Source organism: Pongo pygmaeus, chromosome 14 (genome assembly GCF_028885625.2).
Source record: "Pongo pygmaeus isolate AG05252 chromosome 14, NHGRI_mPonPyg2-v2.0_pri, whole genome shotgun sequence".
Taxonomy (NCBI): Eukaryota; Metazoa; Chordata; class Mammalia; order Primates; family Hominidae; genus Pongo; species Pongo pygmaeus.
The window spans coordinates 113,361,937-113,368,260 of NC_072387.2; the positions used below are offsets into that span (position 1 = coordinate 113,361,937).

Consider the following 6,324-nt stretch of genomic DNA (forward strand, 5'->3'; position numbering starts at 1 on the left):
AAACTACAGCTTTATAATTTGTTTAGTTTTATGCCTAAGTGAGGCAGAGAAAATCACACTGGAGGAAGGGTTATTTGCCTAGATCTGTCTGATTCTAAAATTCATGTTCTTAACCATTAGCTTACACTACCTCTTAATAACTAAGACTAAGAGGAATTATTATACTAATTATAAATTCCTGAAATTATAAGGGCTGTGTGGGAGAATTTGACTCTGTTTATCTAAAATCATTTGATCCATTATAAAAAGAGAAATTTTACCTGCAAACATCATTGCAAAAAATATTTTTGAACTACTTTTTGGATTGTGTTTTGTTAATAACAAACCAATTATTGAATACTCATTATGTGCTAGTATCTTTGCTGGCATTTTTTTTTTGGTTAAGATTATTATTTAGTTTTTAACTGGCATATAAAAATATATGTGTATAGTGTACAACATGTTTTGCTGCATGAATACATTGTAGAATAGTTAAGCAAATAAACATTTGCATTAAATTGCATACTCATTTTTGTGTGTATGGCGAAAACACTTAGAATCTATTATCTTTGCGATTTTAAATTATAAAATACATCGTTATTAACTACAGTCACCATAATGTACAATAGATCTCTTGAACATATTCTTCCTGTCTAACTGAATTTTTTGCCCTTTGATGAATATCTTCCCCTGACCCCTCAGTCCACCAGCCCTGGTAACCACCAGTCTGTTCTCTGCTTCTGTGAGTTTGACTATTTAGGTTGCACATATGAGTGAGACTATGCAGCATTTGTGTGTCTGTTCCTGGCCTATTTTACTTAGCATGACGCCCTCCAGGCTCGTCCATCTGTGTAGTCCATTGGTCCTTCTAATGTTTTAGCTCCCTTGATTGGGACCCCGACCTTATAAGAGGATTATTAGTATTATTTATTTTTATGGTAGCAAATTGAGGAATAAAAATGTGAAGGGCGGCCAGGCGCGGTCGCTCACGCCTGTAATCCCAGCACTTTGGGAGGCTGAGGCAGGAGGATCGCAAGGTCAGGAGTTCGAGACCAGCTCGGCCAATATGGTGAAACCCTGTCTCTCCTAAAAATACAAAAAGTAGCAGGGCATGGTGGTGCACACCAGCTACTCAGGAGGCTGAGATGGGAGAATCGCTTGAACGTGGAAGGCGGAGGTTGCAATGAGCCGAGATGGTGCCACTGCACACCTGCCTGGGCAACAGAGACTCCATCTCAAAAAAAAAAAAAAAAAAAAAAAAAAGTGAAGGGCCTGGCGTAAGAGCCTGTAGAGACTGACAAGATTTGTTAGGTCAACCCAGGACTGCTTCTTTCTACACTTTGGGTTGCTATTTCTCTTGGACCATCTAGCACAGCATTACAGGCATATCTTTCCCTTTTTTTTTTTTTTTTTTTTTTTTTTTTTTTTTACTAAGTGTTGTATTATCACTGAGTGCTTTAAATAATGACAAATGGCACATTCCCAACTTAGAACACTAGGATACTAGAGCAGTGGCCCAACTGGGGGCAGTGCCTGGAAATGTTTTTGGTTGTAACTGGGAGGGGTGTGTTCCTGGCATCCAGTAGGCGGAAGCAGGGCCGAGATGCTGCTCAGCCTCTTACAATGCACAGGACAGCTCCCCAGGACAAAGAATCTTCTCGTCCCACATGTCAATAGTACTGAGGGGGAGAAACTCCGTTCTTCAAAATAACAGTTTTTCAATTCCCTAGTACAGAATTCTTACACAGTAATAGTAAACAGAACGGATGTCCTAAACAATAGACACAAAAATAATTTGGTTGCTAAAAGCGTTTTGTTTTGTTTGTTTGTTTATTGGTTGGGAAAATAATCTAAGTTGGATCTTGGCTCCACTAGCTTTCACAGTCAGTGGCTATTTGTACATGTAAATAATTTTCATCAATTAAATTATAAGGAAACTAATTAAGACATCATAAATTATAACTAAATGTTGATTACTAGGCATCCAAATTACCTACTCACCTTCTAATTGTGTTTGCATATCTTAAAAAACATGTTTGATTAAGTAAGAATGTAAGTACAACTTGGGATGTGTCCTTTTTTTATAGATATAAAAACCAAAAGTTTCTAAGGCTCAGGATGTCTAATTTCTAATTTCTTAGATTGTCGCTAATTCATGTTCCATCTCAAGAAGTTCAAAATGAGAAGGCGGCATTCCAAGGACTACCATGGTTTGGTCCTTTCTTATAATAATTTTAATTCTAAGAAATTCAATTTTTCTAATTCCTTTTTTATGGTACTAAATACCCGTACATTTAATCTCTTTCTAATCTTTCTTTCCTCTTCCCCAGTAAATTGGAAGTAGGCATTGCAGAGGTACTTCACATTTTAAAACCGGGCTTTGACTGCTGGGATAATAAAGAGGTCTGTTACTGAGTGTCCCCATAGTCGGTGAAATATCCTGGCATGTCTCAACCTATACCATGTTATAATTTCGTGATGAATATCTTCACAAAAGGAGACAGACAGTTGTCTTTCAGAAGCACAGGAAGAAAATTAGACAGTACCAAAGTGGCATGAACTATCTCTTCACAGAAGTAAAGCAAAAAGCCCGAGAACCAAATAGATATTTAGATAGAAAGCTTAAAAATCAACCTTTTTATTTTTTTAAAGCAAACGACTTATAGTACAAATAGACAGTGTACATTATGACATATGTTTGTAGCCTAGGAAAATATAAAACGTATGCTTTATTGCAGAACATAATCCATTTAAAAAATAAAAGCCATCTTTTCCTAAGGGCCTAGGGTCTAAAAAACCACTTCTTATTTTCAATGCTGACTTGTATGTAATTTTGGTAAAGGATTCACTGTTTGCATTTATATGGATTTCTAGTTTTGATTAGAAAACAAGTTATTGAATTTCTACTTATGATTACAAAATGACTAAATTTGCCCCAAACACTGGAAAGTAAAAATGTGGATGGAATTCTTGTTACCACCTCAATATCATTCAGTTAAGGAGTGGGTTGTCCTCCCTAAATATTCACTCCAAAGATGAAAGTGCTAAAGCTATCCAATCGGGTTGAATAATTTCCCCAAGACTTCACTGGAGCAACAGCAACAGCAACACAACTGTAATATTGATTTCTAAGACATCTTCATCTGCCATCTCTTCATTCATTCTTTGAGCAATATTTATAAAGCATGAAATTTCTATGGCCCTGGTGTTTCATTATATATTCAGGATTCAGTAATAAATGATGATTAAAAAGACAGAATTCCTCCTCTTAAGGAGCTTTTAAGATAGAGGGAGATGGTATATAAAAGTAAGCCCCCTTTGCGATAAATTCTTTAAAGAGCACACAGGATTCACAATGCCCTGCTGGAGATACAGTCACAAGTTTTCTACTGTCACAGGTTTTCTGCAAGAACTGACTTCTACAAGAAACTGAGAAAGAACTGAAGCAGGGGAAGGAGTCGAATCTCCAGGCATAGGGAAAATGACAAGAGGGTAAAGAAATCATGGCTGGTCCAGGGACCTGTGAGTAGCCGAATACTGGGGCTCAAGGTTAGCTAAGGAAGTGACAAATGACGCTGGAGAGGTTTGCTAGGACAAGCCATGAAGGGTTTGTTCACTATCCATGTCATTTGAATTTTATGGGGAGTCTTTGTAAAAGTGACGTGAAGAGATTTTCATGTTGGAAAGATGACTAACTGCATCGTAGAATTAACGTGAAAGGGTGGCCCAAGGAAGCAAGTTTCTTCACAGCTATTGCAATAAACAGGTGAGGAATGACTGAGGTCTGAATTGGATGGTGTTGGCACACGAAAAAGATGAGCACATACAAGAGATATGGAAGAAGGAAAATTTGAAAAAAAAAAAAAAAAGGTGATTAGATAAGTGTTACCATAGAAAAAGAGAAGGAAGAAAAGGACCTAGGCTATGAATTGAGCAAGTGGATAATGATACAGTTTTTTAAGGTAGTAAACATAGAAAGTGGAGCATGTTTGTGGACCATTGTCTTTCTATTTAGTGATGTGAATATGTACTTATATTTTAGCCAGATAAACTTGAAGTAAAAAATCCAGTCTATATAGTAAAGCATGAGTTGGAGAGAGAGACTTGAGGTCTAAACTTCACTTTAAGTGCTTGATCTATAATGATGGGAAGGAGGGGAGGTGTAGCAGTCTGGCTACCTTCCTTTCTAGCTCTTGTTGCTTCAATGTTTCTAGAAGTAAAGATGGGATTTCTGAAAGTACTTAAGTAGAATGAGGTGGGAAAGTAGGCGTGAATTCAGCCTTAAGTTAATTTTACTGACAGTTCTCTATGTGCAATTGTGCTAATGATCAAAATCAGCCAAAATAACAGTGAGTTATACAAGTTTAGAGAAAGCCAAAATTGTTGCCTACCAAATAGTTTGTCACAAAAAAAGGATTCCCAAATTGCCAAGTGCTGTTTTCATTTGCTGCCTGCTGTCATTCTAACTTACCCCCTATCTATTGGAAATTTCCAGAAGGCATCTTAACTGACTTCTATGGTGCTAATTGCAGAAAACTCACCGAATTTCCTTCTTCTTTTAAAGACATTATATCCTCTTCTTTCCTGAATTAAAAATAAAATCTCAGTCCAAATCAACATTCTGACAGAAGTTTAAACAAACCTGGGGCATTAAAATGCAGTTAAAAAAAAAGAAGAAAAGGGGAGAACTAACTGTAAAATGCCCTGTCTATATAAAGAATCGGAAATGCATACAGTAATGTGTTGTTGAGTTTGGGGTGGTATGTTTATGCACTTGAGTGATTTTTGCCCTAAATATTTATCAATTGATGTGAATTCAAACCAACTACTTAAAAGTTGGGCAGTTGGGGCCAATTACGGTCAGTAGCCAGTGGCTGGCACCCAATGATGGCAACGATTTCACTGAGGATTAACCATGCACTTGAGTACATAGGTCCTTATGCACAGAGCTGCTAGAATTCTATTTCTGCTCTCCCTTGAGCCTAGGATGACAATCATGATAAATTGTATCATACTGTGAGGTGGTTTGTGACGAAAACAAATTACCACTCGGGATCATAACACAACCTCTACACTGAGGCTCTGATAAAACACTTAGAAATGTGCAATTGTCTTTTCTCTCCTCTTTCTCTTTTGTCTTTGTTAAAAATAAAAACCAAAACCAATATATTCCCACCCAAAGAACAAACCCACAAAAAAACAAACATTTAAGATAACTGAAATGTGTACTGGGAACAATACTCTTTATCTAGCTAGAGATTGGGATTTTTATTTATCTATGGATATCTGTCTATCTAGATATCGTGTATGTATGTATCTATCTTCTTTCCTAATTATTCAGTTTTCAAGTGGAAATGAGATAGTGGAAAATGAATAGGTGGGGATTTGAAAATTATAGATGGGATAAACTGTGGAGTTAGGGAAGCTACAGGTGTTTAAAAAACTAGATAACAGCTTTCTCTATGAATTGGACAATTTTGAACTTATGCAAGGTTCTCTTTGCAGATATGCCACAGTAGTTAGCATTTTGATAAGATCTTTTTTTTAATCAGAAGGGCTAATTTATTTTATTATTTGAATATATTGGTATTTTGGTATAAGCTGGATCACCTCCCTGTTTTAAAATTAAGCCTACTCTTGGTCAAAGTAAACAGAATTCGTCCTTTTAAAGGGAAAATGCAATGCCTTATCACTTTTCACTGTTAAATTTCTTGCTTTAATCATTTAAATGGTGCGATGTTCTTGTCTCCATTCTCCCCAGGGTCTACTGGAGACCTTGGCTTTTTATTTCCCTGACACAACTTCACACTGCTGGAGCAATGCTCGGATTGCTCTGGAAACACTGGCAAATCTCAAGATGCACTTCAGCCTTCTCCATGATGAGTGTGAGTCCCTAGGCTGTCTCTCAAACTAAAGATTCCCCAGCCAGGCCACTCTAAAGAGTCTTCGACAAGGCAACATGATTACTCTGTGTGCTTAGAAGATGAGGGGTTATAAATGTCAGCTGTTGCTCTTTGAATCCTGCTAATTCATTCATTGATTCACTCATCTTTCCCACAGGCATGTGCTGTGCGTTTACTGTACTGCATGACACTGTGGAGGTTATAAAGAAATAAAATACTTGGGACTTACTCTCTATGAAATAAAATTCTAATTCTTTCTACCATATATTCTTGTGTGAGATCCCAACCTGCTCTACCTGGTGCCTGCTCTACCTGGTACCTGGACTAGGGCATTTCTGTATCAGATTAAATTTAAAGGTGTTTCAATAGTTAATAACGATCAAACGTTATAAATATTGGGAAACTATAATGGATGAGGTGGAAAAGAAAAGAAAAAGCCACT

The 6,324-nt window shown here is 36.9% G+C and overlaps 1 long non-coding RNA gene across 1 annotated transcript in view; it reads left to right on the top strand.

The window, feature by feature from the left end:
• Positions 1-6,110, top strand: part of LOC129011545 (uncharacterized) — a 222,308-nt gene extending 216,198 nt beyond the window's left edge. The window contains exons 3-4 of the long non-coding RNA XR_008493353.1: positions 3,378-3,745; positions 5,741-6,110. This is a non-coding gene — a long non-coding RNA (uncharacterized LOC129011545). The remainder of the gene's footprint in view (positions 1-3,377; positions 3,746-5,740) is intronic.
• Positions 6,111-6,324: the final 214 nt, after the last annotated feature.